The sequence below is a fragment of the Pristiophorus japonicus genome, chromosome 11 (assembly GCF_044704955.1).
Source record: "Pristiophorus japonicus isolate sPriJap1 chromosome 11, sPriJap1.hap1, whole genome shotgun sequence".
Taxonomy (NCBI): domain Eukaryota; kingdom Metazoa; phylum Chordata; class Chondrichthyes; family Pristiophoridae; genus Pristiophorus; species Pristiophorus japonicus.
In genome coordinates, this window is record NC_091987.1 from 187,428,758 (window position 1) to 187,454,723 (window position 25,966).

The following is a 25,966-nucleotide window of genomic DNA, read 5'->3' on the forward strand; positions in this document are numbered from 1 at the left end:
GAAAGATGACACCTCTGACAATGTTGTTCTGCTTTAGTAGAACACGGAAATGTCAGTGCACATACATGCTCAAGTCTTTGAGTGGAGTTTGAAGACATGACCTGACTAAGAGGTGAGAGTTGCTACACTATAACTGGGCCATGAGAAGGTAATTTGTTGAATGCATTCAGTTAAGGTTAAATAATGCAAATTGTAATGTCAGATTGATAGCTCAGAAATTGTGTTCCATTAGCTGCAGGAGTCAGAGAGATGCCTTAGAATGTTCTCATTTTACCTCTGCATATTAACATAGCTCGGCAAATTAAATAAGCTGTGGCAGTGTAAATTGCACCTGACCTTTTGGAAGGAGATAGCCTAATGGGATGAATGGCTGTGTACATGTTCACTTTCCTTCTAACCCCGTCTTTCCTTTCTTGAAGGCTTTGATTCCTTTCAAGGTCAGATTCTATGGGTACCAAAGGTCCTCAGTACCTCGTCTATAGTGCCCATTATCAATGCTTGTGCTATATGATTGTAGTATACCCTATTTGTGTGTGTGTATATATAAATATATATATGTAAGGTTAGAATTTGGTTTATTCTCATATGATTACAGTTCTTCTTTTCTTTTTTGTTATAGATAGCTTGTAGATTTGTAATGTAGCTGGAGATAATGAAATGGTTAAAATTGTTCATTGGATGTTTTAGAATTTAATGTGTCAGGTTACAATTTAGCTGACATTGTTGTTTAGTTTTTAATGAAACTGTAGGATTCTGATTTGTGTCTCTTCATGGTAATAATGTGAAACAACATCAGTCTTGAGATAGGAAGCGAGACGATAGGACAGGATGGGAAACTGGTTGGTATCGAACTGGTTGGACAGTTCTCCTGAGAGTTGGCCTATAAAGATCTTGACCTTTTCTGAACAAATGTAACGAGAATTGGGTTTGAAAAGAATCGACAAAGCTACATCTCCTTCCGGGGCAAACGTGGTAATATTGTTTATTTCTCTGTATGTCTACTGATTAAAGACATTGGGCTAGAAATTTATTTTTTGGCCATAGCAGTATTTTTTCGGTATTTATTGCCAAAAATCCCGACAATCACACCGCCATTTTCTAAAGGCCGAAGTTTCGTCAAAAAATGCACCCAACGTTAAAAATTGGCGTTGCACCAGGATTGGCAGCGGAAACTGCGGTCCTCGCCAACTTTAGACTGAGGCCGATTACTGCTAAAAGACAGGCCCTGGGAGTGAGGAAAACACCAAAAAAAAAGCAAAAAACAGAAAATAAAAAATCACAAAACATTTACAAGTCCCTGAACTAAGTAATCGCTGCAAAAAAAATTAAAAATAAAAACTTTAACTTACCTTTTTTTGCAGGTCTTCATACGTATCGCCGTTTCTGGGGCTGCAACGCAGGTTTTTCTCGGGCGTTTCTTTTTACCCAGAATACGGGTGCGCCAAACGGTCAAACTATGGCAATAGTGGTATTTCCAGTCTTACACGCCGGCAGTCCGCTTTTCAGCAGTATTTCAAAACCACTGCGCAAGACTTTGGCGAAACTATCGGATCACCATTTATTGCCAAAAACGGGCACATGATTGGTGAATTTCCAGTCCAGTGTGTGTTTCTAAATTAACCGAATACAATAAATGGAGAAAGAACGCAAACCTATATTTGGTGTCGGAATCAAACTGCTTAAGTAGTAAATACTGGAGGGCATCAATGCCAAGTCCAATCCTGTCTGTATATCTGCACTTCCAGCAGAGCTCATTAGAGAGCAGTCAGGAACAGAGACCCTGGCTCTCCCTACCTTCTAAAAATTAGGGGTGCTGGGATCACCAATAATGCCAAATTCACCTTTGTCTCCGTTGATGTCAGTAAAACCAGTACAGGCTCGTGATTGAAGTTATGCACCAGACTGATTCCCGGGATGCGGGACTGACATATCAAGTTATGACATTAGCTTGGATGATGTGGAATCTATATGGGTAGAGCTGCAGAACACCAAAGTGGGAGTTGTGTACAGACGTCCAAACAGTAGTAGTGATGTTAGGGAGGGCATCAAACCGGAAATTAGGGGTGCATGCAATAAAGGTACAGCACTTATCATGGGTGACTTTAATATGCATATAGATTGGGCTAACCAAACTGGAAGCAATACGGTGGAGGAGGATTTCCTGGAGTGCATAAGGGATGGTTTTCTAGACCAATATGTCGAGGAACCAACTAGGGGGGAGGCCATCTTAGACTGGGTGTTGTGTAATGAGAGAGGATTAATTAGCAATCTCGTTGTGCGAGGCCCCTTGGGGAAGAGTGACCATAATGTGGTGGAATTCTGCATTAGGATGGAGAATGAAACAGTTAATTCAGAGACCATGGTCCAGAACTTAAAGAAGGGTAACTTTGAAGGTATGAGGCGTGAATCGAGGATAGATTGGCGAATGATACTTAAGGGGTTGACAGTGGATGGGCAATGGCAGACATTTAGGCCCCAAGTTTCCACATGATTTGCTCCTGATTTTTAGGAGCAACTGGTGTAGAACGGAGTATCCAAGAAATCGGAATTCTCGTCATTTAGTTTGCTCCAGTTCTAGTCAGTTAGAACAGTTTCGCTTTGGAACAGAATTTTTTTTTCAAAAGGGGGCGTGTCCGGCCACTTACGCCTGTTTTCAAAGTTTCATCAGTGAAAACTTACTCCAAACTAACTTAGAATAGAGTAAGTGAAGATTTTCGTACGCTCGAAAAAACCTTGTCTACACTTTAGAAAATCAGATGTAGGTTACAAATCAGGCGTAGGGAATAGTGGGGGGGGGGGGGGGTGTTTAAAGGGAAGTTTACAAACATTAAACACCAGTTTTACAAATAAAGAGCCATCATCAATAATAAATGATAAATACATCAATAAACCAACCAATAAATCAATCAAAAAAAATTAATAAGAAATATATTTTTTTTTAAATCAATAAATAAAACATTTTCTACTTATCGACTGCAGCACCGGGAGCCCTCCAACAGCATGCTGGGATGCCCCCCTCAGTGTGTCTCTGTCAGTGTCTCTATCTCTCTGTCTGTCTGTGTGTCACTCATTCTCTGTCTGTCAGTGTCTGTGTTTCTGACAGCGAGTGGAGGGGGAGGAGGGGGGTAGAGGGAGAGAGGGGGGGAGCAGAGGGAGGGAAGGGGGAGAAGGGGGAGGGATGGGGGAGAATGGGGAGGTGAGGAGAAGGGGAAGGGATGGGGGCAAAGGGGGAGGGGGGAGAAGGGGATAAAGGGGAGATAGGGGGGGTAAAAGAGATGGGGGGGAAGGAGATTGGGGGGGTGGAGGAGAAGGAGAAGGTGGAGGGAGGCTGAACGGGCCAGGCCCGAGACTTCGGGCAGGGCCCGTCCCCAGCACCAGATTTACAGGTAGGTGGCGTTGGGTCGGGTTGGGTGGGTGGTGGGAGGGAGGTCGGTTCGGTTTGGGTCGGGGGGAGGGAGGGAGGGAGAGGGAGGGAGAGGGAGGTCAGGTCGGGGGGAGGGAGGTCAGGTCGGATCCAATCCGGGGGCGGGGGGGGGGGAGCGGGTGTCGGGTCCGGTCCGAGGGCGGGGTGGGGGGGAGCGGGTGTCGGGTCCGGTCCGGGGGCGGGAGGCGGGGAGGGGGGGGGAGCGGGTGTCGGGTCCAGTCCAGGGGTGGGGGGAGGAACGGGTGTCGGGTCCGGTCCAGGGGCGGTGGGGGGGGCGGGGGGGGAGTGGGTGTCGGGTCCGGTCTGGGGGCGGGGGGGGCAGCGGGAGTCGGATCGGGTCCAGTCCGGTGGGTCGGGTCGGGTCCGGTCTGGGGGCGGGGGGGGCAGCGGGAGTCGGGTCGGGTCCAGTCCGGGGGCGGGGTGGGGGGGCGGCGAGAGTTGGGTCGATGTCGGTGTCGGGTCTGGAAGCGGGAAGCGGGAGTCGGGTCGATGTCGGTGTCAGGTCTGGGGGCGGGAAGCAGGAGTCGAGTCGGGTCGGGAGGAAGCAGGAGCTGGCCGTGGGAGGAGCCTTATTCACACAGCCCCAGTGAGGCCATTCGGCCAGAGCTAGAGGCTGCGTGCTTCGGGCCCCTCCCACACAGCTTCGGGCGCCTGGAGCTACTGCACTTGCGCACCCACTATAGCGCGCATGTGCAGAGGTCCTGGCACTGTTTTCAGCGCAGGGACCTGGCTCCGCCCCCTACAGCTCGTGCTGCGCTGCGCCGAGGGCCAGAGGACCTGCAGGGAGGTGGAGAATCTGAAGGGTTTTTTTAGGCGCACTTTGTGGTGCGAAAAACGGGCGTCCAGGTCGGGACTGCGCCGTTCTAGGCGCAGCTCGAAACTTGGTCCCTTAGAGACCGCATGGATGAACTACAACAATTGTACATCCCTGTCTGGCGTAAAAATAAAAAAGGGAAGGTGGCTCAACCGTGGCTATCAAGGGAAATCAGGGATAGTATTAAAGCCAAGGAAGTGGCATACAAATTGGCCAGAAATAGCAACGAACCCGGGGACTGGGAGAAATTTAGAACTCAGCAGAGGAGGACAAAGGGTTTGGTTAGGGCAGGGAAAATAGAGTACGAGAGGAAGCTTGCAGGGAACATTAAAATGGACTGCAGAAGCTTCTATAGATATGTAAAGAGAAAAAGGTTAGTAAAACAAAACGTTAGTCCTCTGCAGTCAGAATCAGGGGACGTCATAACAGGGAACAAAGAAATGGCAGACCAATTGACAAGTACTTTGGTTCGGTATTCACTAAGGAGGACACAAACAACCTTTCGGATGTAAAAGGGATCAGAGGGTCTTGAAAGGAGGAGGAACTGAGGGAAATCCTTATTAGTCGGGAAATTGTGTTGGGGGAAATTGATGGGATTGAAGGCCGATAAATCCCCAGGGCCTGATGGTCTGCATCCCAAAATACTTAAGGAGGTGGCCTTGGAAATAGCGGATGCATTGACAGTCATTTTCCAACATTCCATAGACTCTGAATCAGTTCCTATGGAGTGGAGGGTAGCCAATGTAACCCCACTTTTTAAAAAAGGAGGGAGAGAGAAAACAGGGAATTATAGACCGGTCAGCCTGACATTGGTAGTGGGTAAAATGATGGAATCAGTTATTAAGGATGTCATATCAGTGCATTTGAAAAGAGGTGACATGATAGGTCCAAGTCAGCATGGATTTGTGAAAGGGAAATCATGCTTGACAAATCTTCTGGAATTTTTTGAGGATGTTTCCAGTAAAGTGGACAAAGGAGAACCAGTTGATGTGGTATATTTGGACTTTCAGAAGGCTTTCGACAAGGTCCCACACAAGAGAGTAATGTGCAAAGTTAAAGCACATGGGATTGGGGGTAGTGTGCTGACGTGGATTGAGAACTGGTTGTCAGACAGGAAGAAAAGAGTAGGAGTAAACGGGTACTTTTCAGAATGGCAGGCAGTGACTAGTGGGGTGCCGCAAGGTTCTGTGCTGGGGCCCCAGCTGTTTACATTGTACATTAATGATTTAGACGAGGGGATTAAATGCAGTATCTCCAAATTTGCGGATGACACTAAGTTGGGTGGCAGTGTGAGCTGCGAGGAGGATGCTATTAGGCTGCAGAGTGACTTGGATAGGTTAGGTGAGTGGGCAAATGCATGGCAGATGAAGTATAATGTGGATAAATGTGAGGTTATCCACTTTGGTGGTAAAAACAGAGAGACAGACTATTATCTGAATGGTGACAGATTAGGAAAAGGGAAGGTGCAACGAGACCTGGGTGTCATGGTACATCAGTCATTGAAGGTTAGCATGCAGGTACAGCAGGCGGTTAAGAAAGCAAATGGCATGTTGGCCTTCATAGCGAGGGGATTTGAATACAGGGGCAGGGAGGTGTTGCTACAGTTATACAGGGCCTTGGTGAGGCCACACCTGGAGTATTGTGTACAGTTTTGGTCTCCTAACTTGAGGAAGGACATTCTTGCTATTGAGGGAGTGCAGCGAAGATTCACCAGACTGATTCCCGGGATGGCGGGACTGACCTATCAAGAAAGACTGGATCAACTGGGCTTGTATTCACTGGAGTTCAGAAGAATGAGAGGGGACCTCATAGAAACGTTTAAAATTCTGACGGGTTTAGACAGGTTAGATGCAGGAAGAATGTTCCCAATGTTGGGGAAGTCCAGAACCAGGGGTCACAGTCTGAGGATAAGGGGTAAGCCATTTAGGACCGAGATGAGGAGAAACTTCTTCACCCAGAGAGTGGTGAACCTGTGGAATTCTCTACCACAGAAAGTAGTTGAGGCCAATTCACTAAATATATTCAAAAGGGAGTTAGATGAAGTCCTTACTACTCGGGGGATCAAGGGTTATGGTGAGAAAGCAGGAAGGGGGTACTGAAGTTTCATGTTCAGCCATGAACTCATTGAATGGCGGTGCAGGCTAGAAGGGCTGAATGGCCTGCTCCTGCACCTATTTTCTATGTTTCTATGTTTCTATGGGGGTAGTGTGCTGACGTGGATTGAGAACTGGTTGGCAGACAGGAAGCAAAGAGTAGGAGTAAATGGGTACTTTTCAGAATGGCAGGCAGTGACTAGTAGGGTGCCGCAAGGTTCTGTGCTGGGGCCCCAGCTGTTTACATTGTACATTAATGATTTAGACGAGGGGATTAAATGTAGTATCTCCAAATTTGCGGATGACACTAAGTTGGGTGGCAGTGTGAGCTGCGAGGAGGATGCTATATGAAGCTGCAGAGTGGATAGGTTAGGTGAGTGGGCAAATACATGGCAGCTGAAGTACAATGTGGATAATGTGAGGTTATCCACTTTGGTGGTAAAAACAGAGAAACAGACTATTATCTGAATGGTGACAGATTAGGAAAAGGGGAGGTGTACCGAGACCTGGGTGTCATGGTACATCAGTCATTGAAGGTTGGCATGCAGGTACAGCAGGCCATTAAGAAAGCAAATGGCATGTTGACCTTCATAGCGAGGGGATTTGAGTAAAGGGGCTGGGAGGTGTTACTACAGTTGTACAGGGCCTTGGTGAGGCCACACCTGGAGTATTGTGTACAGTTTTGGTCTCCTAACTTGAGGAAGGACATTCTTGCTATTGAGGGAGTGCAGCGAAGATTCACCAGACTGATTCCCGGGATGGCGGGACTGACCTATCAAGAAAGACTGGATCAACTGGGCTTGTATTCACTGGAGTTCAGAAGAATGAGAGGGGACCTCATAGAAACGTTTAAAATTCTGACGGGTTTAGACAGGTTAGATGCAGGAAGAATGTTCCCAATGTTGGGGAAGTCCAGAACCAGGGGTCACAGTCTGAGGATAAGGGGTAAGCCATTTAGGACCGAGATGAGGAGAAACTTCTTCACCCAGAGAGTGGTGAACCTGTGGAATTCTCTACCACAGAAAGTAGTTGAGGCCAATTCACTAAATATATTCAAAAGGGAGTTAGATGAAGTCCTTACTACTCGGGGGATCAAGGGTTATGGTGAGAAAGCAGGAAGGGGGTACTGAAGTTTCATGTTCAGCCATGAACTCATTGAATGGCGGTGCAGGCTAGAAGGGCTGAATGGCCTGCTCCTGCACCTATTTTCTATGTTTCTATGTTTCTATGGGGGTAGTGTGCTGACGTGGATTGAGAACTGGTTGGCAGACAGGAAGCAAAGAGTAGGAGTAAATGGGTACTTTTCAGAATGGCAGGCAGTGACTAGTAGGGTGCCGCAAGGTTCTGTGCTGGGGCCCCAGCTGTTTACATTGTACATTAATGATTTAGACGAGGGGATTAAATGTAGTATCTCCAAATTTGCGGATGACACTAAGTTGGGTGGCAGTGTGAGCTGCGAGGAGGATGCTATATGAAGCTGCAGAGTGGATAGGTTAGGTGAGTGGGCAAATACATGGCAGCTGAAGTACAATGTGGATAATGTGAGGTTATCCACTTTGGTGGTAAAAACAGAGAAACAGACTATTATCTGAATGGTGACAGATTAGGAAAAGGGGAGGTGTACCGAGACCTGGGTGTCATGGTACATCAGTCATTGAAGGTTGGCATGCAGGTACAGCAGGCCATTAAGAAAGCAAATGGCATGTTGACCTTCATAGCGAGGGGATTTGAGTAAAGGGGCTGGGAGGTGTTACTACAGTTGTACAGGGCCTTGGTGAGGCCACACCTGGAGTATTGTGTACAGTTTTGGTCTCCTAACTTGAGGAAGGACATTCTTGCTATTGAGGGAGTGCAGCGAAGATTCACCAGACTGATTCCCGGGATGGCGGGACTGACCTATCAAGAAAGACTGGATCAACTGGGCTTGTATTCACTGGAGTTCAGAAGAATGAGAGGGGACCTCATAGAAACGTTTAAAATTCTGACGGGTTTAGACAGGTTAGATGCAGGAAGAATGTTCCCAATGTTGGGGAAGTCCAGAACCAGGGGTCACAGTCTGAGGATAAGGGGTAAGCCATTTAGGACCGAGATGAGGAGAAACTTCTTCACCCAGAGAGTGGTGAACCTGTGGAATTCTCTACCACAGAAAGTAGTTGAGGCCAATTCACTAAATATATTCAAAAGGGAGTTAGATGAAGTCCTTACTACTCGGGGGATCAAGGGTTATGGTGAGAAAGCAGGAAGGGGGTACTGAAGTTTCATGTTCAGCCATGAACTCATTGAATGGCGGTGCAGGCTAGAAGGGCTGAATGGCCTGCTCCTGCACCTATTTTCTATGTTTCTATGTTTCTATGGGGGTAGTGTGCTGACGTGGATTGAGAACTGGTTGGCAGACAGGAAGCAAAGAGTAGGAGTAAATGGGTACTTTTCAGAATGGCAGGCAGTGACTAGTAGGGTGCCGCAAGGTTCTGTGCTGGGGCCCCAGCTGTTTACATTGTACATTAATGATTTAGACGAGGGGATTAAATGTAGTATCTCCAAATTTGCGGATGACACTAAGTTGGGTGGCAGTGTGAGCTGCGAGGAGGATGCTATATGAAGCTGCAGAGTGGATAGGTTAGGTGAGTGGGCAAATACATGGCAGCTGAAGTACAATGTGGATAATGTGAGGTTATCCACTTTGGTGGTAAAAACAGAGAAACAGACTATTATCTGAATGGTGACAGATTAGGAAAAGGGGAGGTGTACCGAGACCTGGGTGTCATGGTACATCAGTCATTGAAGGTTGGCATGCAGGTACAGCAGGCCATTAAGAAAGCAAATGGCATGTTGACCTTCATAGCGAGGGGATTTGAGTAAAGGGGCTGGGAGGTGTTACTACAGTTGTACAGGGCCTTGGTGAGGCCACACCTGGAGTATTGTGTACAGTTTTGGTCCCCTAACTTGAGGAAGGACATTCTTGCTATTGAGGGAGTGCAGCGAAGGTTCACCAGACTGATTCCCGGGATGGCGGGACTGACATATCAAGAAAGATTGGACAACTGGGCTTGTTGATCACTAGTGGGGTGCCGCAAGGTTCTGTGCTGGGGCCCCAGCTGTTTACATTGTACATTAATGATTTAGACGAGGGGATTAAATGTAGTATCTCCAAATTTGCGGATGACACTAAGTTGGGTGGCAGTGTGAGCTGCGAGGAGGATGCTATGAGGCTGCAGAGTGACTTGGTTAGGTGAGTGGGCAAATGCATGGCAGATGAAGTATAATGTGGATAAATGTGAGGTTATCCACTTTGGTGGTAAAAACAGAGAGACAGACTATTATCTGAATGGTGACAGATTAGGAAAAGGGGAGGTGTACCGAGACCTGGGTGTCATGGTACATCAGTCATTGAAGGTTGGCATGCAGGTACAGCAGGCCATTAAGAAAGCAAATGGCATGTTGACCTTCATAGCGAGGGGATTTGAGTAAAGGGGCTGGGAGGTGTTACTACAGTTGTACAGGGCCTTGGTGAGGCCACACCTGGAGTATTGTGTACAGTTTTGGTCCCCTAACTTGAGGAAGGACATTCTTGCTATTGAGGGAGTGCAGCGAAGGTTCATCAGACTGATTCCCGGGATGGCGGGACTGACCTATCAAGAAAGACTGGACCAACTGGGCTTGTTGATCACTGGAGTTCAGAAGAATGAGAGGGGACCTCAGAAACATTTAAAATTCTGATGGGTTCAGACAGGTTAGATGCAGGAAGAATGTTCCCAATGTTGAGGAAGTCCAGAACCAGGGGGTCACATTCTAAGGATAAGGGGTAAGCCATTTAGGACCGAGATGAGGAGAAACTTCTTCACCCAGAGAGTGCTGAACCTGTGGAATTCTCTACCACAGAAAGTTGTTGAGGCCAATTCACTAAATATATTCAAAAAGGAGTTAGATGTAGTCCTTAGTACTCGGGGGATCAAGGGGTATGGCGAGAAAGCAGGAATGGGGTACTGAAGTTGCATGTTCAGCCATGAACTCATTGAATGGCGGTGCAGGCTCGAAGGGCCGAATGGCCTACACCTGCACCTATTTTCTATGTTTCTATGTTTCTATGTCTCAATGCACTTGAAATTGCTTCAGTTCAATGAGTTTTACTAGTTCACATCTGGACTGCTGGATAAAGTGCCATTCATGTGCAGGATGCTTAACTTTCTGGAAGGAGGAGTGCCATTACTGTGCCAATTTCAAGTAATATTGAGGTCCTGGAAAACTCTGCAGCCTTCAAGTTGGACCGGGGTATGAATCACCCAGATAAGTAAAATGTGAAGTTGCCTCAGTTGTGTTATTCTTACCTCTATTTGAAAGGTTTATGAGCTCAATGCCATCTCCAGGATTTGAGCATATAATCAAAGCCACACTGCTTTTAAATACTGAGGGAGTGCTGCATTGTCATCTTTCAGCTGAGATGTTAAACCACTCGGCTGCAAAGGGATACAGAACAGTTAAGGGAATGGGCAGAAAGTGGCAGATGGAGTATAATGTGAGAAAGTGTGAAATTATCCACTTTGGTAGGAAGAATGGAAAAGCACAATATTTTTAAGAGGTGAGAGACTAGTCAATGTTGGTAAGCAGAGGGATTTGAGGGTCCTTCTACACTAATCACAAAAAAATAACAAGTAGGTATAGCTAGCAATTTGGAAGGCAAATGGTATTATTGCAAGGGGTATGAAGTAAGGAAATCTTAGTATTTTGTATAGTATTAGGCAGTTCCTCATATCGAGATGACCCACTCGAGGTGTTTCGATGAGGGACCTGACAATCTAGGTCCCGAACTACATTCTAAAGGGTAGAAGATGCCTGTGCATGGATTCTTTTAACATGGGGTGGCCGTTGCACACCAGCTCGGGCTTGACAGAGCTCGGTCTTGATCCAGTGGCAAGAGTTAACCAAGACGACTGGAGACCAAGCTCTGCTGCATGGACCTAGTGCACACGCATGCTGCTACTATCCATAGATCGCAGTGTGGGCTGGCCCGTGCTGCCCCTGGGCCCTCGCCTCTCCTGGGCCTCGATCATGATGCCACTGGGCCCTTGATAGGTCTTTGATGAGACTACACCTGGAATACTGTCTACAGTTTTGGTCTCCTTACCTAAGGATGGATATACTTGTCTCAGAGGGGATGCAACAAAGGTTTACTAGATTGATTCCTGGGATGAGGCGGCTGTCCTATGAGGGACAGTGAGTAGAATGGGTCTATATTTTCCGGAGTTTAGAAGAATGAGAGGTGATCTCATTGAAACTTATAATTTTTTTTAGAGGACTTGGCAGGGTGAGCGTAGCGCTCTGTGAGACCGCTCTGTTAGGGCGCTAACTTTTTTTCCCACAAAGAGCTGTTGGCAGGATGGATCCTAAGAGGCTGTTTCCCCTCGCTGGAGTAATTTGGCCTGCGCTGGGTTTGCAGTGCATAATTCGAATTAGCTTTTTATTTATCGCTGATGCGGGAAGTGACAGCAACAGCACGGATTTCAGCTCTTTGTGGTGGAAAAAAAAGTTGTTATCGCCCTAACAGCGCGCTCTCGCGGCGCACTCCGCTCAGCGCAGAAGAAGGCAGCCGCCGCGCTACCCCCTCCCCTTTCAGGGCGGCTGGGCGCCACAGCCACCACAGCTTTTCGCATCGAGAAGCTGTTGGCATTGCCCCTCGCCGACCCTGCGTCCCGCGGGGCAGTTTCTCCCGAAGGACGCCAAGGGTTCGGCGCACATGGCGATTGCGTTATCGTCGTGCTTGCTCTGCGGTGTGCTAATCGTGGAGCGTGGCGCAAACCACACTGGAGCCTCGGGGGCAAATCCGCTCACGCCGATGTGGCCGCCGCACCCCCGCGCTAACTCATTATCGTACCATTATCGCTGGCCGGCGGCGCTAACTGCCACGATGCAAAGGGGCAATTTCAGCCCCATAATCTCAGGAGAAGGGGGTCAACCATTTCGACTGAGATGAGAAATGTTTTCACTCCGAAGATTGTGAATCTGTGGAATTCTCTGACTCAAAGGGCTGAGGATGCTTCGTCGCTGAGTATATGCAAGACTGAGCTTGATAGATTTTTGGGCACTAGGGGAATCAAGGGATATGGGATAGGGAGGGAACGTGGAGTTAATGTAGCAAGCAGTTCAGCCATGATCTTATTGAATGGTGGAGCAGGCCCGAGGAGCCGTATGACCTGCACCTGCTCCTATTTCCTATATCCTTATGTTTATTTTATTGAAAGTTGCAGATTGGCTCTTTCGTTTAAATGCTACAGTGTTTGTATCCAAATTGAGAAAAGTCATGTCTGACTGTTAATCTGAGATAAGATACATCAGCAACAACAACTTATATAGCACCTTTAACATAGTGAAACATCCCAAGGCACTTCACAGGAGTGTTATCAAACAAAATTTTGACACCAAGCCCCATAAGGAGTTATGAGGACGGGTGGCCAAATGCTTGATCAAGGAGGTAGGTTTTAAGGAACGTCTTAAAGGAGAGGGAGGTAGAGATGCTGAGGGTTAGGGAGGGAATTCCAGAGTTTGGGGCTTAGGCAGCTGAAGTCACGGCCACCAATAGTGGAGCAATGAATATCGGGATGTGCTTGAGGCCAGAGTTGGATGAGCGCAGAGATCTGGGAGGAGGTTACAGAATAGGAAGGGCAAGGCCATAGAGGGATTTGGAAATAAGGTTGAGATTCTTGAATTTTGCCTGGGGTGAGGAGGGAGGAGGAATTTTGTCAGTCTTAACTGAGGTAAAATGTCGATCCCTTAATTCAGTATTGCAGGGCACATCATGGTGGGTTGGCCTAGGATTGCTGTTAATATCATCAGTAGAGGTTATCCTGTCCATGTGAATGAAATGGATCATAGCTAGAGGGCGAGGGCAGAGATAGAGATAAAGAGCATAGTTTGTAATTTAATTCTAAGTATTTATCTTATTCAACTCCGATAAGATAAAAGGCAGAGTGGAAAACAAGAACATTGCTTCTCCTTAAATCCTAAGTGTTCAAGGTGCCTTTTTATGCCTGGTAACAGTCAACCGGCATGCAGTAGGTTAGTGTCAGTTTGAATTTACATATCTTTAAAACTGAGAAGCCAAACACTTTATCAAGGTGCCACTCTGCTGCTGGGACCAGCTGGAGGCCAATACAGAAAAGCAAATGTGTGACAAATTTACAGCTTTATGCAAGGACAGTAGAGACTGTCAGGGTCACTGCCTTGTGTACTGTACTTGGTCCTCTTTAATGAGCAATGAACAAATCTGTGCTGCACAAGACACCACAGAGCCCTTGGGGTTTTGAGGATTATTTGGCAGTTTCCCTATGGCAATGGTCCTGTTTTGTTTCTTGAATTTAAGAAAACAGAAAAGAATTGTTGTGAACTATGGAGTAGATGAATAACATTCGTGCTTTTGTGATGCCGAAGCAGATGCTTTGATTTTTTTTTTACAGCACATGGATAATAGAAATGGCCTGTGTTGAATTTTGCCTGTTGGGTATGTATTTGTCATCATCATCGGCAGCCCCGCGAATCAAAAATGACTTGCTTCCATGTCAAAAAGTTCACAGGTGTTTCAGTGAAGGACCTAAAATTCCAGGTCCTGAACTAAATCTTGAAGGGTGGAAGATGCCTGTGCGTGGATTTTTTTTACGTGTGGTGGACGTTGCACACCAGCCACCACACGCGCTTGACAGAGCTTGGTCCAGTGGCAAGGGTTAACCAAGACGACTGGAGACCTGATCTGCTGCACGGACCTAGTGTGCACACATATCGCAGTGTGGACGGGCCCATGCTGCCCTGGGCCCTCGACTCTTCTGGGCACCAAACTCACACCTCACCTGGGCCCCGATCACGTCCCTCTACAATCTCTTGCCGCTCCTTCCCCCTGACCTTGCCGCTCCTGCTGTGTCTTCCCGCACTCCAATCACCGACCTGGATCTTGGTGTGTGCAACCTTGCAGTGTTGTCCATGTCACCATAAGGAAATGTTACTATAGGAAACTGCCATCAGTTGTTCCTAACACAGATGGAAGAGACCAAAAACAAAATACTGCGGATGCTGGTAATCTGGAATAAAAACACAATATGCTTGAAATTTTCAACAGATCAGGTGGCTTCAGTGGAGAGAGAAACTGAGTTAACGTTTCAACTCACTGACCTTCTGTCAGAACAGATGTAAGAGCTCTAAGTATGACTGCAATGCCTTTAGATTTATAATAGTGAGTAAAATCTGCTTGTATTTGAGGTGTAATAACTATTTAAAGATAGTCACATTTCTGTGCCAAAATCTTAGTGATTATTCGAGAAACGTTCTAAGTGTATTGCACTATGATGAGAGAACTGGATTTTATATATGCAAATCTGGGTTGTCTAGTAATGGCTCCATGCAAATCAGTATTGCTTACAATCCTCACATAAATTTTATGAGGGGGTGATTGCCTAATACTTATGGTATTGGAATAGCAGCCCAGAGATTGAGAGTTCAAATCCGACGATGAAAGATGCAATGGGATGTTGTTTCTGGAGAATGAAGGTTTTCCATTTTCAACTTTCAATACCTAATGTCGCCATGAAACATTCCCAGGTTGAGTCGAGCTTGGACAGATAGAGAATAAAGCTCCAACTACTCGGCCCCAAAAAATGTGCCTTGACCCACACCTTTCCGACTGTTCCCCTCATCTTCTGAGATGGATATGGAGAGAAGAAAGGAACTGTTTCTGCGCTCTGCATTCTGGTCCAGAAATTTGTCTCGGGCGATGGCACAAAACAGCTGTTATAGGATCGCCGATATTCGCAGCGCCTGATATTCGGTTGCATTGTCTGGAGTGGAACTGAATATCGAGTGCTGCATATAACAGGCGGCTGATCCGATACCGCCTGCTTTGCACCACTGCCCGAGGCAAATCTCTAGCCCTCTATATCAATCAAACTGGTCCAGCACCAGTTGGTCGATGTGGCCTGCTATCATGCTAATTATTTCATATTAACACTTTGTATTTAACAAAAAACAATGATAGGTGTCTGACTACATGTCCAGAACAAAAATAAGAATTAAAGTTTTATTTTAAATATTTGGAAAGAAAAGAAATTATGCTCCAGCAATAAAGCCATTCCTTTCATTGCATTACTTATTCTGTTTCCATTATTTATGGTACATATTTCTCACTGAATGTTGTGTTCTGTTTGCCACATATTAGCTTGATTTCTTCTTTTACTGCCAAGAATTTTAGGTAAGCAATATTATCTCAAATTAGCAGTTCCTGTGTAAAGCCTCTCTCCCCAGTGACATCTGTTTCATTATTTAATTGACAATGGCATCCAAGGGCTGGCTTTACACAGGAACAGAGTCCGCTGTAGCACCATTTGTAAATAAATCTTAATAGGAAAAATAATACTGTGGCAACTAAGAAACTTTAATAAATGAGCATGGAATAATTATAAGTGAGAATTTTATTTTAATAGGACAATATAATGTTATGAATTAATTTATCTCTGGATAAGGATCATGGGAAATCTACCTCCCTTCTTTTAACTGCAAACACAAAGATTAAAATGTAAAATATAATTGGTATAAAGTTTTCCACAATCAACATTTTACCTACACTGACTAAAAGGCTTTTTGGATTTCAGCTCAAAAAAAAGTTAATCCGAGAATCATTTATGATAGAATTGGATACTGCGATGAGAACATCTCGATGGATGAATTAAAATGGGTCAAATGGCCTTTCTAATCTGTGTCTGTCTCCAAAGATGATTTTAGATTGAAGTTTGGGTCTCGGAAGAGTAAACTAATTGAGCTGCTCAACTGTTTTCATTTTGTAATATGCTGCCTATCTTCCAGTAAAGCAGCTACACTGTGGGGAGCCCAGGATTCTGTGCAGGATTCACAAGGCTGGCCTCAACACCTTAGACAGTGCACATACGTGGAATAGTCACAAAGGGCTCAAAATTGGCCAGGAGTTGCTCCGTTTTCTTCGGAGCAATTTGATTTTTCTGGAGTTTCTTAAAAATCCCCATTTTGCACATTCAATTTGTGCCAGTGTAAGTGAGTTAGTTCGGATATTTTTAGTTTAGTTTAGTTTTTTTCAAAAGGGGGCGTTACCAGCCACCTATGCCTGTTTTGGCCATTTAGGCCACTCCGGCTGGCTAATAGTTACTCCAAATTAACTTAGGCCAGCGTATGTGGCCACTTTGTGGCCTCACAGAAAACCCTTGGGAGAGTTAAGAAATCAGCGCAGGTAGATACATCGGAGGCCAGCAGAACTTAATGACGTGACTAAAGAATGTGAACAGGACATCATGTGACAAACTGCGCAAAGTTAATTTACTATACAAAAGAAGCATTCATGGAAGCTTAAACTACAAAAATAAAAGAAGTAAAGAAATAAAACATATTTCCATAATTTTTTCAAAATATCCAAATAAAAAATAGAAGTACCTCTTGCTCGTTAATTCTCATGTTCTTATGTTCTCCCAGCCGCCTAAACTCACCCACCATCAGCCCGCCCCTTACAAACAACCCTTCCTCCCGGGTTGGGTATCAGACCCTCCAGGATCAGAACAGCGCCTGGGGTCACAGATCGGACATGTCTGGGGATCAGATCTTCCCTAGAGGTCGGGGATCGGACCGCCCACGGGATCGGAACCCCGACACCCATGGGGTCGGTGATCGAATCCACCCTGCGGTTCAGAATTCTCCCGCCCGCCCCCCGGATCAAAACTTCCCCCGGGATCAAAACACCGCCACACCCCCCATCCCCGCCGTCCTGGCTTGTTGTGGCCTTCTAGCCCAGGAACGCAGTGGGCCGGCCTGTGCGGGAGGCCACTTGGCCCGGGAAAGGGGCAGGACGCATCGGATCCCACGCAGCAGCACGCACACACGGGTTGGGGGCAGAAGCTATTGCACATGCACGCACACTCCAACGTGCATGTGGAGAGCTGCCGGCTCTGTTTCTGGCGCAGGGCCCTAGCTCTGCCCCCAATCAACTGGCCATGCCGCGCCAAGCCCCGGGAGAGGCAACACAGCGCCAGAATCGGGGGACATTTTATCGGCGTCCTTTTCAGCCCACAAAGTCGCCGCATCTCTGCTGAGTGCGCCGAAAAAGGAGGTGGGCCAATTTTGAGCGCATTGGCACGAGAATGCATTGTTGCAGCAGCAACAACCCCATGTTAAAAACAACAGCAGCCAGGAAGAGTCAGTGAATGGATCCTTCAATTGTTAGTCGGAGACATTACCTTGTCGTGGCAGCTAGCTGTGGGAGACCAGTGCCATGAGAACTGATGGCTAAAGAGCAATATAAAAGCAGCTTCAAAAAAGTCCTTGACCGATTAAATTATCTCTTGTACAGCCACAAGCACAAAAAGTGAATGTGAACTAAAATGTTTTCCTCATAGGTTAAGAGAAGACAATCATTAAATGCATTTCAATTGTTCCACAGCCAACAAGAACACTCTTCTAAGATCCTGCCTTTTATGCAAAATCCCATACTGCTGCTACTCTAGTTAAGATTTTGGCTACAAGGAGTCAAAGTTTGGAAGGCTCAGTGAGAACTAGTGATTGAAATTACCAAATGGTCCTTTTATACAGGTTCCAGTCAGGTGCTGCACAGCAAATTGTAAACCGAATGTAAAACTGCCAATATTCACTAAGGACAGCGCCCGAGAGAGCTTCTGAAAATGCTGAAGGAGGCAGCAAAAGAAGTCATTGCATCTACTGCCTCACTTACCAATAAATGCATCAAAATTCAGCAAAGGTTTGTGGAAGTTTACATATACACAGAGCCAGACAATCAGCAATGTAGGAATACATTTTAAAGAATTGATTAAAAAATAGTTGCAAAATGCCACAATCTCTAAACACGGCCTGAAAACTCAAAGGGGTGTATTGGGTATGGAAAAGCTGCTGTACAATTCTTAATTGGTTGAATTAGCATTAGCTGAAGAAATCCAATTTTTTTCTTTAGAAGAATGAAAAGTTACTTGGAAGTTATATGGTTTTGTTCCTTATGGAAGATGGATTTCATGTATCTATTGTTTAACAAGAAGGGTGTCACTTCTTTCCACCCGAGCACATCAGCTCCATGGGACATCGTGGTAGCATCCTTGGAAGGAGAAAGAGAACTTGAGGGAATGGCTGACTGTGGTACCCACTGGTAGTTTCAGCTCCCTGCTGCATTTTCGCTGCAGGTATTGTTATAGCAGATGGGACATAAAGTTACAACTACTCTGCCTGCTAACAGTGGTAGCATTCTCGTTTCTGAGTCAGAAGCACAAATCTAGGCTGGCACTCCAGTACAGTACTGAGGTAGTGCTATCTTTCAGATGAGACGTTAAGTGGCATTGTAGGAACATAAATCTCGTCATTATAAGAGTCCTTACATCATTGAGTACCAGTCGACCTTTCTGCAGCGAATTTAGTTCATTTTAGCAGCACAGATGCAGCAATTTCCTGACAGTAGGAGTTAAGTCCTGACTCTAATGTACTGACTTACACGAGACACATGCTGAAATCAAGGTGCTCGCGATGGAGTTCCCGGACAAATGCCTCCCTGCCTCGTAAGGGCATAACTACTTGGTTGCCCCACATCAGGCAGTCTGCCTGTAGTGAGAGTTCATGCATGCGCCTATGGAAGGATTTGACCTCCTCGGGGCAGGCATCGCGAGCCTCTGCCCAGTCACCGGTTAAAATGCATCTTTTAACTAGAGATAACGTGGGGTCGCTGGTCGTCCAGGCTCTGATTTGGCGAGCCGTCATGGGCGAACCTGTGGATTCAAAGGCATTGATTGCCATGACCGTCTCACAGTCCTGTTCGTTGGACCCTTCTGTGGTCGCCATGGATAGCATGCTAAGCGCGTCGGCACAGTTGTCTGTGCCTGGTCTGTGCCTTATCATGTCGTCGTAAGCCACCAGCATGAGTGCCCACCGCTGAATGCCGCCGAGGCGTTGGCGTTGATTGCCTTGCACTCGGACAGTAGGGACGTGAGGGGTTTGTGGTCGGTTTCTAATGCAAACTTGGCCCCGAAAAGGTATTGGTGCATCTTTTTGACACCGTACACGCACGCGAGCGCCTCCTTCTCAACCATACCGTACCCGCGCTCCGCCCGCGAAAGTGACCTGGAGGCATAAGCAACGGGCTGCAATTTACCCACATCATTGACGTGCTGTTAAACGCACCCGGCTCCGTACGCTGACGCATCACACATAAGGATTAACTTTTTACCTGGGTCAAAAAAGGCTAAAACACTCTTGGAACATTGAAGGTTGCGTGCCTTATTGAAGGTGCGTTCTTGGGCGTCCCCCCAAAACCAATAGCAAAGTGTTTACAAAGTAAAATGTTGATGAAATGTATATTGATTAAAAAGTACGAAACAGAGGTGTATGTTCAAAAGGGAATTGGATATGTACTTGAAAAGTAGAAATTTGCAGGGCTATGGGGAACGAGTAGGAACATGGGATTAATTGGATAGCTCATTCAAAAAGCTGGCACAGGCTGGATGGGCCAAATGATTCTGTGAGTACTCTACTCTATGACTCTGTGAGTACTCTATACTGCATGATTCACATGAGTACTCTGTACCATATGACTGTGAGTACTCTACTGTATGATTCTGTGAGTAGTCTACTGTATGACTCTTTGAGTACTCTATACTGTATAATTCTGTGAGTACTCTACTGTATGACTCTTTGAGTACTCTATACTGTATAATTCTGTGAGTACTCTACTGTATGACTCTTTGAGTACTCTATACTGTATGATTCTGTGAGTACTCTACTGTATGACTCTTTGAGTACTCTATACTGTATGATTCTGTGAGTACTCTACTGTATGACTATTTGAGTACTCTATACTGTGATTCTGTGAGTACTCTATTCTGTAAGATTCTGTGAGTACTCTATACTGTAAGATTCTGTGAGTACTTTACTGTATGATTCTCTGAGTACTCTATACTGTATGATTCTGTGAGTACTCTACTGTATGATTCTCTGAGTACTCTATACTGTATGATTCTGTGAGTACTCTATACTGTAAGATTCTGTGAGTACTCTATACTGTAAGATTCTGTGAGTACTCTACTGTATGATTCTCTGAGTACTCTATACTGTATGATTCTGTGAGTACTCTATACTGTAAGATTCTGTGAGTACTCTATACTGTATGATTCTGTGAGTACTCTACTGTATGATTCTCTGAGTACTCTATACAGTAAGATTCTGTGAGTACTCTCCCCTCTATGATTCTCTGAGTACTCTGCAAAAAATAAAAGACATCTGTATAAAAAAATATGGCACAAGGACAAAGCAATCTCTACACATATGGGCATTAAGGTGCAAATAATACAGTGACGTAAGTATAGGGTAGTCATGGACACGAGTAAAACATTTTTTTTTAGCAAGAACTATATAAAGCAGCTTAAACAAGTGGATTAGATTGCAGTAATGCCTGATGGCTTTAAAGATATAATTGAGAATGGAATTGTGTTTGTGGATGGTTGGCTATGGAAAATGAATTCCTTGGTGATGTTGAATTTGACAATTATTCAGCAAAAGCTATACTGAATGAAATTGTGAATTTGCTTAGGGACAAGGCTTAATGGAAAAATAGAAAATTAAATTAGTTGCAGGTTTTTTTTTGATGGAACACCAGTGAATGCTGAGTGACACCTTTGACTTGCAGAAAAATTGTGCAGTTCATTTTTATTGGTAAAAATACCGTGAATCACTTGTACGGCTCCTCTCTGTGAAAACAAAGTGGGCATCACCTTGAGTTTGTTTATTGCTCAAGTTGCTTTTTGTATGTTAGGTGGTCTAACAGAATCCAGCTGCAGACAACTAAAATAGAGGATAGTTATATTGCAAGTTTCAACCTACAGATTGCTGGGAACACAAAAGTTTGCTGTGTTTCTACTAGGCATGTGCCAAATGTACTGTAGTCTGATATGTACAGCAGCAACCCCGAGACCAATATGTGACTATTGACTTCAGTTGTTTTTATGTTGGTTCAAATGGGTTTTTGCACTTCCCCTTCCAAAAGTATTGGTCTCAAGAGAGCGTGTTGCAGTCTCAATGTAAACTGCTGAACTCATTTGGACCAGAATCCAGGTAAATTAACTTGATGTTTGATGTTTGGATGTAGTAATGGGTCTTCCTCAGTAGCGCTACCGAATCTAACAGGTTTACTTTGGGGGTGCCATAGGCTGCCTAAGATCCGCACTTTGGGAACCAGTGCTGAAACAACACGATTACACCAAAAGAAAACAGCTTAAGTGTCTGAATGCCCGATCATAGTGAACACCATTTCAGACAATGACACTCTTTGGAAAAGTGTTTCACAGACAAGAGAAGTAACATGCCTAGCTTTCCTGAATATTGAGGTACATCTCCTGTGCTCTTGGCTTAATAATGGAGGTGCAGCTTAAGTTCTAGCAGCTTTTGTAGTGTGAATTCAGTCATAATTCTTATAGAGTATCGGCCATTGGTCTCTGATGCTGTAGAGGGTTGTCACTGACATGCTTATCAAGTCCATTGACCTCCATGGATTTGGACAGTATTGAATCCAGAAACAATGGTGGGTGCAATGCTACAAGAATCAGCTATATTTTATAAAAAAGAATGTGAGGAACATGTGCTAGACTAATAGAAACATCTCTAAATCTTCATTGTAAAAATAAGAGTGAACATGTGCTTAATATTGCACAGGTCCTAAACTATCTCCCACTCGTGTACATTTAAGGAGATATTTCACAACTCTGAAGAAAAATATATTCCAGTGAGGAGGAAAAGTTGTAAGAGAAAAGATAGCCATCCATGGCTAACTAAAGAAATAAAGGAAGGTTTTCAATTAAAAACAAGGGCATACAAGATAGCCAAAACTAGTGGGAGGACAGAAGACTGGGAAGCTTTTAAAAGCCAGCAAAGAACGACTAAAAAAATGATTAAGAAAGGGAAGATAGACTATGAAAGTAAACTGGCACAAAATATTTTATAGGTATATAAAAAGGAAAAGAGTGGCTAAAGTAAATGTTGGTCCCTTAGAGGACAAGACTGGGAACTAGTAATGGGGAATATGGAGATGGCAGAAACTCTGAACAAGTATATTGTATCATTCTTTACAGTAGAGGACACTAACAATATTCCAACAGTGGATAGTCAAGGGGCTATTGGGGGGTGGGGGGGGGCGGAGGAACTTAACACAATCACAGTCACTAAGGAGGTGGTACTCAGTAAGATAATGGGATGAAAGACGGATAAATCCCCTGGACCTGAGGGCTTGCATCCTAGGGACTTCGGAGAAGTAGCGGCAGGGATAGTGGATGCATTGGTTGTAATTTACCAAAATTCCCTGGATTATAGGGACGTCCCAGCAGATTGGAAAACTGCAAATGTAATGCCCCTATTTAAAAAAGGAGGCAGACAAAAAGCAGGAAACAATGAACCAGTTAACCTAACATCTGTGGTTGGGAAAATGTTGGAGTCCACTATTTAAGAAGCAGTAGCAGGACATTTGACTAAGCAAAATTCGGTCAGGCAGAGTCAGCATGGATTTATGAAGGGGAAGTCATGTTTGACAAATTTGGTGGAGATCTTTGAGGATGTAACGAATGGGGTGGATAAAGGGGAACCAGTGGATGTGGTGTATTTGGTTTTCCAGAAGGCATTTGACAAGGTGCCATATAAAAGGTTACTGCACAAGATAAAAGTTCATGGGATTGGGGGTAATATGTTAGCATGGATAGAGGATTGGCTAACTAACAGACAACAGAGAGTCGTGATAAATGATTCATTCTCTGGTTGGCAACCAGTAACTAATGGGGTACCGCAGGGATCAGTACTGGGACCCCAACTATATACAATCTATATTAACGACTTGGAAGAAGGGACTGAGTGTTATGTAGCCAAGTTTGCTGACGATACAAAGATGGGAGGAAAAGTAATGTGTGAGGAGGACACAAAAAATCTGCAAAAGGAGATAGACAGGCTGAGTGAGTGGGCAAAAATTTGGCAGATGGAGTATAATGTTGGAAAGTGTGAGGTCATGTACTTTGGCAGAAAAACTCAAAGAGCAAGTTATTATTTAAATGGAGAAAGATTACAAAGTGCTGCAGTACAGCGGGGTACTTGTGCATGAAACACAAAAGGAGAGTATGCAGGTACAGCATTTGATCAGGAAGGCCAATGGTATCTTGGCCTTTATTGCTAAGGGTATGGAGTATAAAAGCAGGGAAGTCTTGCTACAGCTATACAAGGTGTTGGTGAGGCCACACATGGAATACTGCGTGCAGTTTTGGTTTCCATATTTACGAAAGGATATACTTGCTTTGGAGGCAGTTCAGAGAAGGTTCACTAGGTTGATTCCGGGGATGAGGGGGTTGACTTATGAGGAAAGGTTGAGTAGGTTGGGCCTCTACTCCTTGGAATTCAGAAGAATGAGAGGTGATCTTATAAAAACGTATAAGATTATGAGGGGGCTTGACAAGGTGGATGCAGAGAGGATGTTTCCACTGATGGGGGAGACTAGAACTAGGGCATGATCTTAGAATAAGGGGATGCCCATTTAAAACAGAGATGAGGAGGAATTTTTTCTCTCAGAGGGTTGTAAATCTGTGTAATTTGCTGCCTCAGAGAGCTGTGGAAGCTGGGACATTGAATAAATTTAAGACAGAAATAGATAGTTTCTTGAACGTTAAGGGGATAAAGGGTTATGGGGAGCGGGCGGGGAAGTGAATCTGAGTCCTTGATATTGAATGGCGGAGCAGGCTCGAGGGGCTGTATGGCCGACTCCTGTTCCTATTTCTTATGTTCTTATGTTCTTAATCGAGAAGGATCTTTCACAGTTGGGAGGGGAATGCAAGCTGAAGAAGACCGAAAAAAGATTCACTCTTTCATTCCTGATTGGTAAAATCAATAAACAATTCAAAGCAGAAGAACCATCTAATTACTTTTCATTTAAAGTACTTGAAACATAAAAATATGAAAAAATTAAAGTTCTCAATGTTATTGATATATATGATACAACATTGCAAGGATCAGGAGATAGCATGAATGTTAGCCGAGAAGGATAATGGCAGATAGCGATAGTTTGTAGCACAGCACCTTAAAGCTTCAACATGATTTAATATGATAGGAAACTGCAAATATTTACACCCAAGTTCCCCCCCACCCATTGAACTCAATGAAAATAGAAATCGGAAGAGATGCAAAATGGATTGACAACTCGCTATCACCCATTTTACACAGTCAAGATCTACACCATTGAGTTTAATTATGTGCTCAAATGCATGTCAGTTAATGCGAACTAGCCCAACATTTTGTCTTTCAAAATGAGGCTTAACCACCTCCAAGAGCTGTGGCTGAAAATCGAGAAGCCCAATATCGAGAATGTTACTCAATCGTAATGAGTTCAATTACTGACACCATAACACTAACCAGTTCATAAAATAGTCTGCTCCACTTTCAGTTTTTCATGCTTCCATTTCTACCTGCCTTATCCTGAAGCTCCTCAGCTTTTCATACATTCTCTGTGCCTTATAAATGTCTTCAATGTCTTTGATTCCTATCATTATGCCTCCCATTGCCACATGTAATATATTTCTACCATTTAACCATCTCCTGTTTTCCATTTGAGCACTTTGTAAGTCATTCTACTTCTTTTTGTGTGATTTTTGTACATTCTTTAATTTTTATTATTCCCCTGCCCCCAATTTTGTTTCTTTTTAAATGCTGTTCAGTTGCATCCTGTTAATTTATTCAGAATTTTTATACTTTTGTCCATAACTTGTCCGAGATGATCTGTTATACCATTTCCACTCATGATTCCCCTTCTTTTCCCTGATTCTATTAATACCCCCATCCATCTTATTTTTCAGTTTTGAAGACGTGTCTGCACATGAAACATTGTTCCAGAATTTACTGTAAAAGGAACATTGAGGCAAATGGCGCTCACTGTTATTTCTGCGCAAAGTGGACAGCAAATTCAGACGAGCGCAGAACACACAAACTCTGGAAATTGCAGATGTGCCGCTCCTCCGTAAGCTGCACAAAAGCGGCACGTCGCTCCGCTTCCTCATTCAAATCTATTGAACAGCTGGATGTTCCTGTATTTAAGTCATAGACAAGAACTAAATTCATCACAGAAAGTTAGGGCTTGTCCATTTTAGTCTATTCACCCCTTTTAATGGCGATAACTCTTAATTACTGCCAAACAACCTCTTTGGCATTGAAAATTAACTTTTACAGGTATGGAGTCTCATTCCTTGAGATTTTATTTGTTGGAGATTTTTAAAAAAATAACATGTATTACTTTTCTTTGTCTCTTATTTTCTCTCTTTCTCTTAGTATAATTTTTCTTTCACTCTCTTTATTTTTCTTTTGTACCTGATTTGATAATTGCATTAAATATTCCACTTCCTGGTTCAGCCTCTTTATTCACAATACTTCCATCTAATTGGTTAAGGAGACACACAATTGCCTGCCCTGTTCACACAGATGTCAGATGCCCTATAGAGGGCGCTGTATGTTTGGATTTCGAACCTATAGCAACTTCCTGAGCAAAAGGTTATAGAAATTAAATAGATAAGGGCAAATGTAACAAATGGTGCCCCATTAACTGTCTGTTCTTTCCACAGATGCCGCCTGACCTGA

At 44.6% G+C, this 25,966-nt stretch overlaps 1 protein-coding gene across 5 annotated transcripts in view; it reads left to right on the plus strand.

Moving 5' to 3' along the window:
* Positions 1–25,966, plus strand: part of opcml (opioid binding protein/cell adhesion molecule-like) — a 2,007,248-nt gene that overhangs the window by 1,157,822 nt on the left and 823,460 nt on the right. The gene's annotated exons all lie outside the window — the stretch shown is intronic.